Below are 12,874 nucleotides of genomic sequence, written 5' to 3' on the forward strand. Positions count from 1 at the left end.
ATATACTGTCAGAGACACTCCTAATGGACACTACATAGACTACATACTGTCAAAGAAACTACATAAACTATATACTGTCAGACACTACATAAACTATATACTGCCAGAGACACTCCTAATGGACACTACATAGACTACATACTGTCAGAGACACTCCTAATGGACACTACATAAACTATATACTGTCAGAGACACTCCTAATGGACACTACATAAACTATATACTGTCAGAGACACTCCTAATGGACACTACATAGACTACATACTGTCAGAGACACTCCTGATGGACACTACATAGACTACATACTGTCAAAGACACTACATAAACTATATACTGTCAGAGACACTACATAAACTATATAATGTCAGAGAAACTACATAAACTATATACTGTCAGAGACACTCCTAATGGACACTACATAAACTATATACTGTCAGAGACACTCCTAATGGACACTACATAGATTACATACTGTCAGAGACACTCCTAATGGACAATACATAAACTATATACTGTCAGAGACACTCCTAATGGACACTACATAGAATACATACTGTCAGAGACACTCCCAATGGACACTACATTAACTATATACTGTCAGAGACACTCCTAATGGACACAACATAAACTATATAATGTCAGAGACACTATATAAACTATATACTTTCAGAGACACTACATAAACTATATACTGTCAGAGACACTACATAAACTACATACTGTCAGAGACACTACATAAACTATATACTGCCAGAGACACTCCTAATGGACACTACATAGACTACATACTGTCAGAGACACTCCTAATGGACACTACATAAACTATATACTGTCAGACACACTCCTAATGGACACTACATAAACTATATACTGTCAGAGACACTCCTAATGGACACTACATAAACTACACACTGTCAGAGACACTCCTAATGGACACTACATAAACTATATACTGTCAGAGACACTCCTAATGGACACTACATAGACTACATACTGTCAGAGACACTCCTGATGGACACTACATAGACTACATACTGTCAAAGACACTACATAAACTATATACTGTCAGAGACACTACATAAACTATATAATGTCAGAGAAACTACATAAACTATATACTGTCAGAGACACTCCTAATGGACACTACATAAACTATATACTGTCAGAGACACTCCTAATGGACACTACATAGATTACATACTGTCAGAGACACTCCTAATGGACAATACATAAACTATATACTGTCAGAGACACTCCTAATGGACACTACATAGAATACATACTGTCAGAGACACTCCCAATGGACACAACATTAACTATATACTGTCAGAGACACTCCTAATGGACACAACATAAACTATATACTGTCAGAGACACTACATAAACTATATACTTTCAGAGACACTACATAAACTATATACTGTCAGAGACACTACATGAACTACATACTGTCAGAGACACTACATAAACTATATACTGCCAGAAACACTCCTAATGGACACTACATAGACTACATACTGTCAGAGACACTCCTAATGGACACTACATAAACTATATACTGTCAGAGACACTCCTAATGGACACTACATAAACTATATACTGTCAGAGACACTCCTAATGGACACTACATAAACTACACACTGTCAGAGACACTCCTAATGGACACTACATAAACTATATACTGTCAGAGACACTCCTAATGGACACTACATAGACTACATACTGTCAGAGACACTCCTGATGGACACTACATAGACTACATACTGTCAAAGACACTACATAAACTATATACTGTCAGAGACACTACATAAACTATATAATGTCAGAGAAACTACATAAACTATATACTGTCAGAGACACTCCTAATGGACACTACATAAACTATATACTGTCAGAGACACTCCTAATGGACACTACATAGATTACATACTGTCAGAGACACTCCTAATGGACAATACATAAACTATATACTGTCAGAGACACTCCTAATGGACACTACATAGAATACATACTGTCAGAGACACTCCCAATGGACACTACATTAACTATATACTGTCAGAGACACTCCTAATGGACACAACATAAACTATATACTGTCAGAGACACTACATAAACTATATACTGTCAGAGACACTACATAAACTACATACTGTCAGAGACACTACATAAACTATATACTTTCAGAGACACTACATAAACTATATACTGTCAGAGACACTACATAAACTACATACTGTCAGAGACACAACATGAACTATACACTGTCAGAGACACTACATAAATTATATACTGTCAGAGACACTACATAAACTATATACTGTCAGAGACACTACATAAACTATATACTGTCAGAGACACTACGTAAACTATATACTGTCAGAGACACTCCCAATGGACACTACATAAACTATATACTGTCAGAGACACTACATAAACTATATACTGTCAGAGACACTACATAAACTATATACTGTCAGAGACACTCCCAATGGACACTACATAAACTATATACTGTCAGAGACACTACATAAACCATATACTGTCAGAGACACTACATAAACTATATACTGTCAGAGACACTCCTAATGGACACTACATAAACTATATACTGTCAGAGACACTACATATATATACTGTCAGAGACACTACATAAACTATATACTGTCAGAGACACTCCTAATGGACACTACATAAACTATATACTGTCAGAGACACTACATAAACTATATACTGTCAGAGACTCTACATAAACTATATACTGTCAGAGACACTACATAAACTATATACTGTCAGAGACACTCCTAATGGATACTACATAAACTATATACTGTCAGAGACACCCCTAATGGACACTACATAAACTGTATACTGTCAGAGACACTCCTAATGGACACTACATAAACTAAATACTGTCAGAGACACCCCTAATGGACACTACATGAACTATAAACTGTCAGAGACATTACATAAACTATATACTGTCAGAGACACTCCTAATGGACACTACATAAACTATATACTGTCAGAGACACTCCCAATGGACACTACATAAACTATGTACTGTCAGAGACACTCCTAATGGACACTACATAAACTATATACTGTCAGAGACACTCCTAATGGACACTACATAGACTACATACTCTCAAAGACACTACATAGACTATATATTGTCAAAGACACTACATAAACTATATACTGTCAGAGACACTACATAAACTACATACTGTCAGAGACACTACATAAACTATATACTTTCAGAGACACTACATAAACTATATACTGTCAGAGACACTACATAAACTACATACTGTCAGAGACACTACATGAACTATATACTGTCAGAGACACTACATAAACTATATACTGTCAGAGACACTACATAAACTATATACTGTCAGAGACACTACATAAACTATATACTGTCAGAGACACTACGTAAACTATATACTGTCAGAGACACTCCCAATGGACACTACATAAACTATATACTGTCAGAGACACTACATAAACTATATACTGTCAGAGACACTACATAAACTATATACTGTCAGAGACACTACGTAAACTATATACTGTCAGAGACACTCCCAATGGACACTACATAAACTATATACTGTCAGAGACACTACATAAACTATATACTGTCAGAGACAATACATAAACTATATACTGTCAGAGACACTCCTAATGGACACTACATAAACTATATACTGTCAGAGACACTCCTAATGGACACTACATAAACTATATACTGTCAGAGACACTCCAAATGGACACTACATAAACTAAATACTGTCAGAGACAATCCTAATGGACACTACATAAACTATAAACTGTCAGAGACATTACATAAACTATATACTGTCAGAGACACTCCCAATGGACACTACATAAACTATATACTGTCAGAGACACTCCCAATGGACACTACATAAACTATGTACTGTCAGAGACACTCCTAATGGACACAACATAAACTATATACTGTCAGAGACACTCCTAATGGACACTACATAGACTACATACTCTCAAAGACACTACATACATTATATATTGTCAAAGACACTACATAGACTACATACTGTCAGAGACACTACATAAACTATATACTGTCAGAGACACTACATAAACGATATACTGTCAGAGACTCTACATAAACTACATACTGTCAGAGACACTACATAAACTATATACTGTCAGAGGAACTACATAAACTACATACTGTCAGAGACACTCCTAATGTACACTACATAAACTACATACTGTCAGAGACACTCCTAATGGACACTACATAATCTATATACTGTCAGAGACACTACATAAACAATATACTGTCAGAGACACTACATAAACTATATACTGTCAGAGACACTACATAAACTACATACAGTCAGAGACACTCCTAATGGACACTACATAAACTATATACTGTCAGAGACACTCCTAATGGACACTACATAAACTATATACTTTCAGAGACACTACATAAACTATATACTGTCAGAGACACTACATAAACTACATACTGTCAGAGACACAACATGAACTATACACTGTCAGAGACACTACATAAATTATATACTGTCAGAGACACTACATAAACTATATACTGTCAGAGACACTACATAAACTATATACTGTCAGAGACACTACGTAAACTATATACTGTCAGAGACACTCCCAATGGACACTACATAAACTATATACTGTCAGAGACACTACATAAACTATATACTGTCAGAGACACTACATAAACTATATACTGTCAGAGACACTACATAAACTATATACTGTCAGAGACACTACGTAAACTATATACTGTCAGAGACACTCCCAATGGACACTACATAAACTATATACTGTCAGAGACACTACATAAACCATATACTGTCAGAGACACTACATAAACTATATACTGTCAGAGACACTCCTAATGGACACTACATAAACTATATACTGTCAGAGACACTACATATATATACTGTCAGAGACACTACATAAACTATATACTGTCAGAGACACTCCTAATGGACACTACATAAACTATATACTGTCAGAGACACTACATAAACTATATACTGTCAGAGACTCTACATAAACTATATACTGTCAGAGACACTACATAAACTATATACTGTCAGAGACACTCCTAATGGATACTACATAAACTATATACTGTCAGAGACACCCCTAATGGACACTACATAAACTGTATACTGTCAGAGACACTCCTAATGGACACTACATAAACTAAATACTGTCAGAGACACCCCTAATGGACACTACATGAACTATAAACTGTCAGAGACATTACATAAACTATATACTGTCAGAGACACTCCTAATGGACACTACATAAACTATATACTGTCAGAGACACTCCCAATGGACACTACATAAACTATGTACTGTCAGAGACACTCCTAATGGACACTACATAAACTATATACTGTCAGAGACACTCCTAATGGACACTACATAGACTACATACTCTCAAAGACACTACATAGACTATATATTGTCAAAGACACTACATAGACTACATACTGTCAGAGACACTACATAAACTATATACTGTCAGAGACACTACATAAACTATATACTTTCAGAGACACTACATAAACTATATACTGTCAGAGACACTACATAAACTACATACTGTCAGAGACACTACATAAACTATATACTTTCAGAGACACTACATAAACTATATACTGTCAGAGACACTACATAAACTACATACTGTCAGAGACACTACATGAACTATATACTGTCAGAGACACTACATAAACTATATACTGTCAGAGACACTACATAAACTATATACTGTCAGAGACACTACATAAACTATATACTGTCAGAGACACTACGTAAACTATATACTGTCAGAGACACTCCCAATGGACACTACATAAACTATATACTGTCAGAGACACTACATAAACTATATACTGTCAGAGACACTACATAAACTATATACTGTCAGAGACACTACATAAACTATATACTGTCAGAGACACTACGTAAACTATATACTGTCAGAGACACTCCCAATGGACACTACATAAACTATATACTGTCAGAGACACTACATAAACTATATACTGTCAGAGACAATACATAAACTATATACTGTCAGAGACACTCCTAATGGACACTACATAAACTATATACTGTCAGAGACACTCCTAATGGACACTACATAAACTATATACTGTCAGAGACACTCCAAATGGACACTACATAAACTAAATACTGTCAGAGACAATCCTAATGGACACTACATAAACTATAAACTGTCAGAGACATTACATAAACTATATACTGTCAGAGACACTCCCAATGGACACTACATAAACTATATACTGTCAGAGACACTCCCAATGGACACTACATAAACTATGTACTGTCAGAGACACTCCTAATGGACACAACATAAACTATATACTGTCAGAGACACTCCTAATGGACACTACATAGACTACATACTCTCAAAGACACTACATACACTATATATTGTCAAAGACACTACATAGACTACATACTGTCAGAGACACTACATAAACTATATACTGTCAGAGACACTACATAAACGATATACTGTCAGAGACTCTACATAAACTACATACTGTCAGAGACACTACATAAACTATATACTGTCAGAGGAACTACATAAACTACATACTGTCAGAGACACTCCTAATGTACACTACATAAACTACATACTGTCAGAGACACTCCTAATGGACACTACATAATCTATATACTGTCAGAGACACTACATAAACAATATACTGTCAGAGACACTACATAAACTATATACTGTCAGAGACACTACATAAACTACATACAGTCAGAGACACTCCTAATGGACACTACATAAACTATATACTGTCAGAGACACTCCTAATGGACACTACATAAAGTATATACTCTCAGAGACACTCCTAATGGACATTACATAAACTATATACTGTCAGAGACACTCCTAATGGACACTACATAAACTATACACTGTCAGAGACACTCACAATGGACACTACATAAACTATATACTGTCAAAGACACTACATAGACTACATACTGTCAGAGACACTCCTGATGGACACTACATAGACTACATACTGTCAAAGACACTACATAAAGTATATACTGTCAGAGACACTACATAAACTATATAATGTCAGAGAAACTACATGAACTATATACTGTCAGAGACACTCCTAATGGACACTACATAAACTATATACTGTCAGAGACACTCCTAATGGACACTACATAGATTACATACTGTCAGAGACACTCCTAATGGACAATACATAAACTATATACTGTCAGAGACACTCCTAATGGACACTACATAGAATAAATACTGTCAGAGACACGCCCAATGGACACTACATAAACTATATACTGTCAGAGACACTCCTAATGGACACAACATAGACTACATACTGTCAGAGACACTCCTGATGGACACTACATAGACTACATACTGTCAAAGACACTACATAAACTATATACTGTCAGAGACACTACATAAACTATATAATGTCAGAGAAACTACATAAACTATATACTGTCAGAGACACTCCTAATGGACACTACATAAACTATATACTGTCAGAGACACTCCTAATGGACACTACATAGAATACATACTGTCAGAGACACTCTCAATGGACACTACATAAACTATATACTGTCAGAGACACTCCTAATGGACACAACATAAACTATATACTGTCAGAGACACTCCCAATGGACACTACATAAACTACATACTGTCAGAGACACTACATAAACTATATACTGTCAGAGACACTACATAAACTATATACTTTCAGAGACACTACATAAACTATATACTGTCAGAGACACTACATAAACTACATACTGTCAGAGACACTACATAAACTATATACTTTCAGAGACACTACATAAACTATATACTGTCAGAGACACTACATAAACTACATACTGTCAGAGACACAACATGAACTATATACTGTCAGAGACACTACATAAACTATATACTGTCAGAGACACTACATAAACTATATACTGTCAGAGACACTACATAAACTATATACTGTCAGAGACACTACGTAAACTATATACTGTCAGAGACACTCCCAATGGACACTACATAAACTATATACTGTCAGAGACACTACATAAACTATATACTGTCAGAGACACTACATAAACTATATACTGTCAGAGACACTACATAAACTATATACTGTCAGAGACACTACGTAAACTATATACTGTCAGAGACACTCCCAATGGACACTACATAAACTATATACTGTCAGAGACACTTCATAAACTATATACTGTCAGAGACACTACATAAACTATATACTGTCAGAGACACTCCTAATGGACACTACATAAACTATATACTGTCAGAGAAACTCCTAATGGACACTACATAAACTATATACTGTCAGAGACACTACATAGACTATATACTGTCAGAGACACTACAAAAACTACATACTATCAGAGACACTACATAAACTATATACTGTCAGAGACACTACATAAACTATATACTGTCAGAGACACTACATAAACTATATACTGTCAGAGACACTCCTAATGGATACTACATGAACTATATACTGTCAGAGACACTACATAAACTACATACTGTCAGAGACACTACATGAACTATATACTGTCAGAGACACTACATAAACTATATACTGTCAGAGACACTACATAAACTATATACTGTCAGAGACACTACATAATCTATATACTGTCAGAGACACTACGTAAACTATATACTGTCAGAGACACTCCCAATGGACACTACATAAACTATATACTGTCAGAGACACTACATAAACTATATACTGTCAGAGACACTACATAAACTATATACTGTCAGAGACACTACGTAAACTATATACTGTCAGAGACACTCCCAATGGACACTACATAAACTATATACTGTCAGAGACACTACATAAACTATATACTGTCAGAGACACTACATAAACTATATACTGTCAGAGACACTCCTAATGGACACTACATAAACTATATACTGTCAGAGACAGTCCTAATGGACACTACATAAACTATATACTGTCAGAGACACTACATAGACTATATACTGTCAGAGACACTACAAAAACTACATACTGTCAGAGACACTACATAAACTATATACTGTCAGAGACACTACATAAACTATATACTGTCAGAGACACTACATAAACTATTTACTGTCAGAGACACTCCTAATGGACACTACATAAACTATATACTGTCAGAGACACTCCTAATGGACACTACATAAACTATATACTGTCAGAGACACTCCTAATGGACACTACATAAACTAAATACTGTCAGAGACACTCCTAATGGACACTACATAAACTATAAACTGTCAGAGACATTACATAAACTATATACTGTCAGAGACACTCCTAATGGACACTACATAAACTATACACTGTCAGAGACACTCCCAATGGACACTACATAAACTATGTACTGTCAGAGACACTCCTAATGGACACTACATAAACTATATACTGTCAGAGACACTCCTAATGGACACTACATAGACTACATACTCTCAAAGACACTACATACACTATATATTGTCAAAGACACTACATAGACTACATACTGTCAGAGACACTACATAAACTATATACTGTCAGAGACACTACATAAACGATATACTGTCAGAGACTCTACATAAACTACATACTGTCAGAGACACTACATAAACTATATACTGTCAGAGACACTACATAAACTACATACTGTCAGAGACACTCCTAATGTACACTACATAAACTACATACTGTCAGAGACACTCCTAATGGACACTACATAAACTATATACTGCCAGAGACACTACATAAACAATATACTGTCAGAGACACTACATAAACTATATACTGTCAGAGACACTACATAAACTTCATACAGTCAGATACACTCCTAATGGACACTACATAAACTATATACTGTCAGAGACACTCCTAATGGACACTACATAAAGTATATACTGTCAGAGACACTCCTAATGGACATTACATAAACTATATACTGTCAGAGACACTCCTAATGGACACTACATAAACTATACACTGTCAGAGACACTCACAATGGACACTACATAAACTATATACTGTCAAAGACACAACATAGACTACATACTGTCAGAGACACTCCTAATGGACACTACATAAACTATATACTGTCAGAGACACTACATAAAGGATATACTGTCAGAGACTCTACATAAACTATATACTGTCAGAGACACTACATAGACTACATACTGTCAGAGACACTCCTAATGGACACTACATAAACTACATACTGTCAGAGACACTCCTAATGGACACTACATAAAGTATATACTGTCAGAGACACTCCTAATGGACATTACATAAACTATATACTGTCAGAGACACTCCTAATGGACACTACATAAACTATATACTGTCAGAGACACTCACAATGGACACTACATAAACTATATACTGTCAAAGACACTACATAAACTATATACTGTCAGAGACACTACATAAACTATTTACTGTCAGAGACACTCCTAATGGACACTACATAAACTATATACTGTCAGAGACACTCCTAATGGACACTACATAAACTATATACTGTCAGAGACACTCCTAATGGACACTACATAAACTAAATACTGTCAGAGACACTCCTAATGGACACTACATGAACTATAAACTGTCAGAGACATTACATAAACTATATACTGTCAGAGACACTCCTAATGGACACTACATAAACTATACACTGTCAGAGACACTCCCAATGGACACTACATAAACTATGTACTGTCAGAGACACTACATAGACTACATACTGTCAGAGACACTCCTAATGGACACTACATAAACTATATACTGTCAGAGACACTCCCAATGGACACTACATAAACTATATAATGTCAGAGACACTACATAGACTACATACTGTCAGAGACACTCCTAATGGACACTACATAAACTATATACTGTCAGAGACACTCCTAATGGACACTACATAAACTACATACTGTCAGAGACACTCCTAATGGACACTACATAGACTATATACTGTCAGAGACACTCCTAATGGACACTACATAGACTACATACTGTCAGAGACACTCCTAATGGACACTACATAGACTACATACTGTCAAAGACACTACATAAACTATATACTGTCAGAGACACTACATAAACTATATAATGTCAGAGACACTACATAAACTATATACTGTCAGAGACACTCCTAATGGACACTACATAAACTATATACTGTCAGAGACACTCCTAATGGACACTACATAGATTACATACTGTCAGAGACACTCCTAATGGACACTACATAAACTATATACTGTCAGAGACACTCCTAATGGACACTACATAAACTACATACTGTCAGAGACACTACATAAACTATATACTGTCAGAGACACTACATAAACTATATACTGTCAGAGACACTACATAAACTATATACTGTCAGAGACACTCCCAATGGACACTACATAAACGACATACTGTCAGAGACACTACATAAACTATATACTGTCAGAGACACTACATAAACTACATACTGTCAGAGACACTACATAAACTACATACTGTCAGAGACACTACATAAACTATATACTGTCAGAGACACTACATAAACTACATACTGTCAGAGACACTCCTAATGGACACTACATAAACTATATACTGTCAGAGACACTACATAAACTATATACTGTCAGAGACACTCCTAATGGACACTACATAAACTATATACTGTCAGAGACACTCATAATGGACACTACATAAACGATATACTGTCAGAGACACCCCTAATGGACACTACATAGACTACATACTGTCAAAGACACTACATAAACTATATACTGTCAGAGACACTACATAAACTATATACTGTCAGACACTCCTAATGGACACTACATAGACTACATACTGTCAAAGACACTACATAAACTATATACTGTCAGAGACACTACATAAACTATACAATGTCAGAGACACTCCTAATGGACACTACATAAACTATATACTGTCAGAGACACTCCTAATGGACACTACATAGACTACATACTGTCAGAGACACTCCTAATGGACACTACATAGACTACATACTGTCAAAGACACTACATAAACTATATACTGTCAGAGACACTACATAAACTATATACTGTCAGAGACACTACATCAACTATATACTGTCAGAGACACTCCTAATGGACACTACATAAACTATATACTGTCAGAGACACTACATAAACTACATACTGTCAAAGACACTCCTAATGGACACTACATAGACTATATACTGTCAGAGACACTACATAAACTATATACTGTCAGAGACACTCCTAATGGACACTACATAGACTACATACTGTCAGAGACACTCCTAATGGACACTACATAAACTATATACTGTCAGAGACACTCCTAATGGACACTACATAGACTACATACTGTCAGAGACACTCCTAATGGACACTACATAGACTACATACTGTCAGAGACACTACATAAACTATATACTGTCAGAGACACTAATGGACACTACATAAGCTATATACTGTCAGAGACACTCCTAATGGACACTACATAGACTACATACTGTCAGAGACACTCCTAATGGACACTACATAAACCATATATTGTCAGAGACACTACATAAACTATATACTTTCAGAGACACTACATAAACTATATACTGTCAGAGACACTCCTAATGGACACTACATAAACTAAAACACAATCATTTAACATTTACAGTTACATTTAAGTCATTTAGCAGACGCTCTTATCCAGAGCGA

This window comes from Salmo salar, chromosome ssa02, assembly GCF_905237065.1.
Source record: "Salmo salar chromosome ssa02, Ssal_v3.1, whole genome shotgun sequence".
In the NCBI taxonomy this organism is placed as follows: domain Eukaryota; kingdom Metazoa; phylum Chordata; class Actinopteri; order Salmoniformes; family Salmonidae; genus Salmo; species Salmo salar.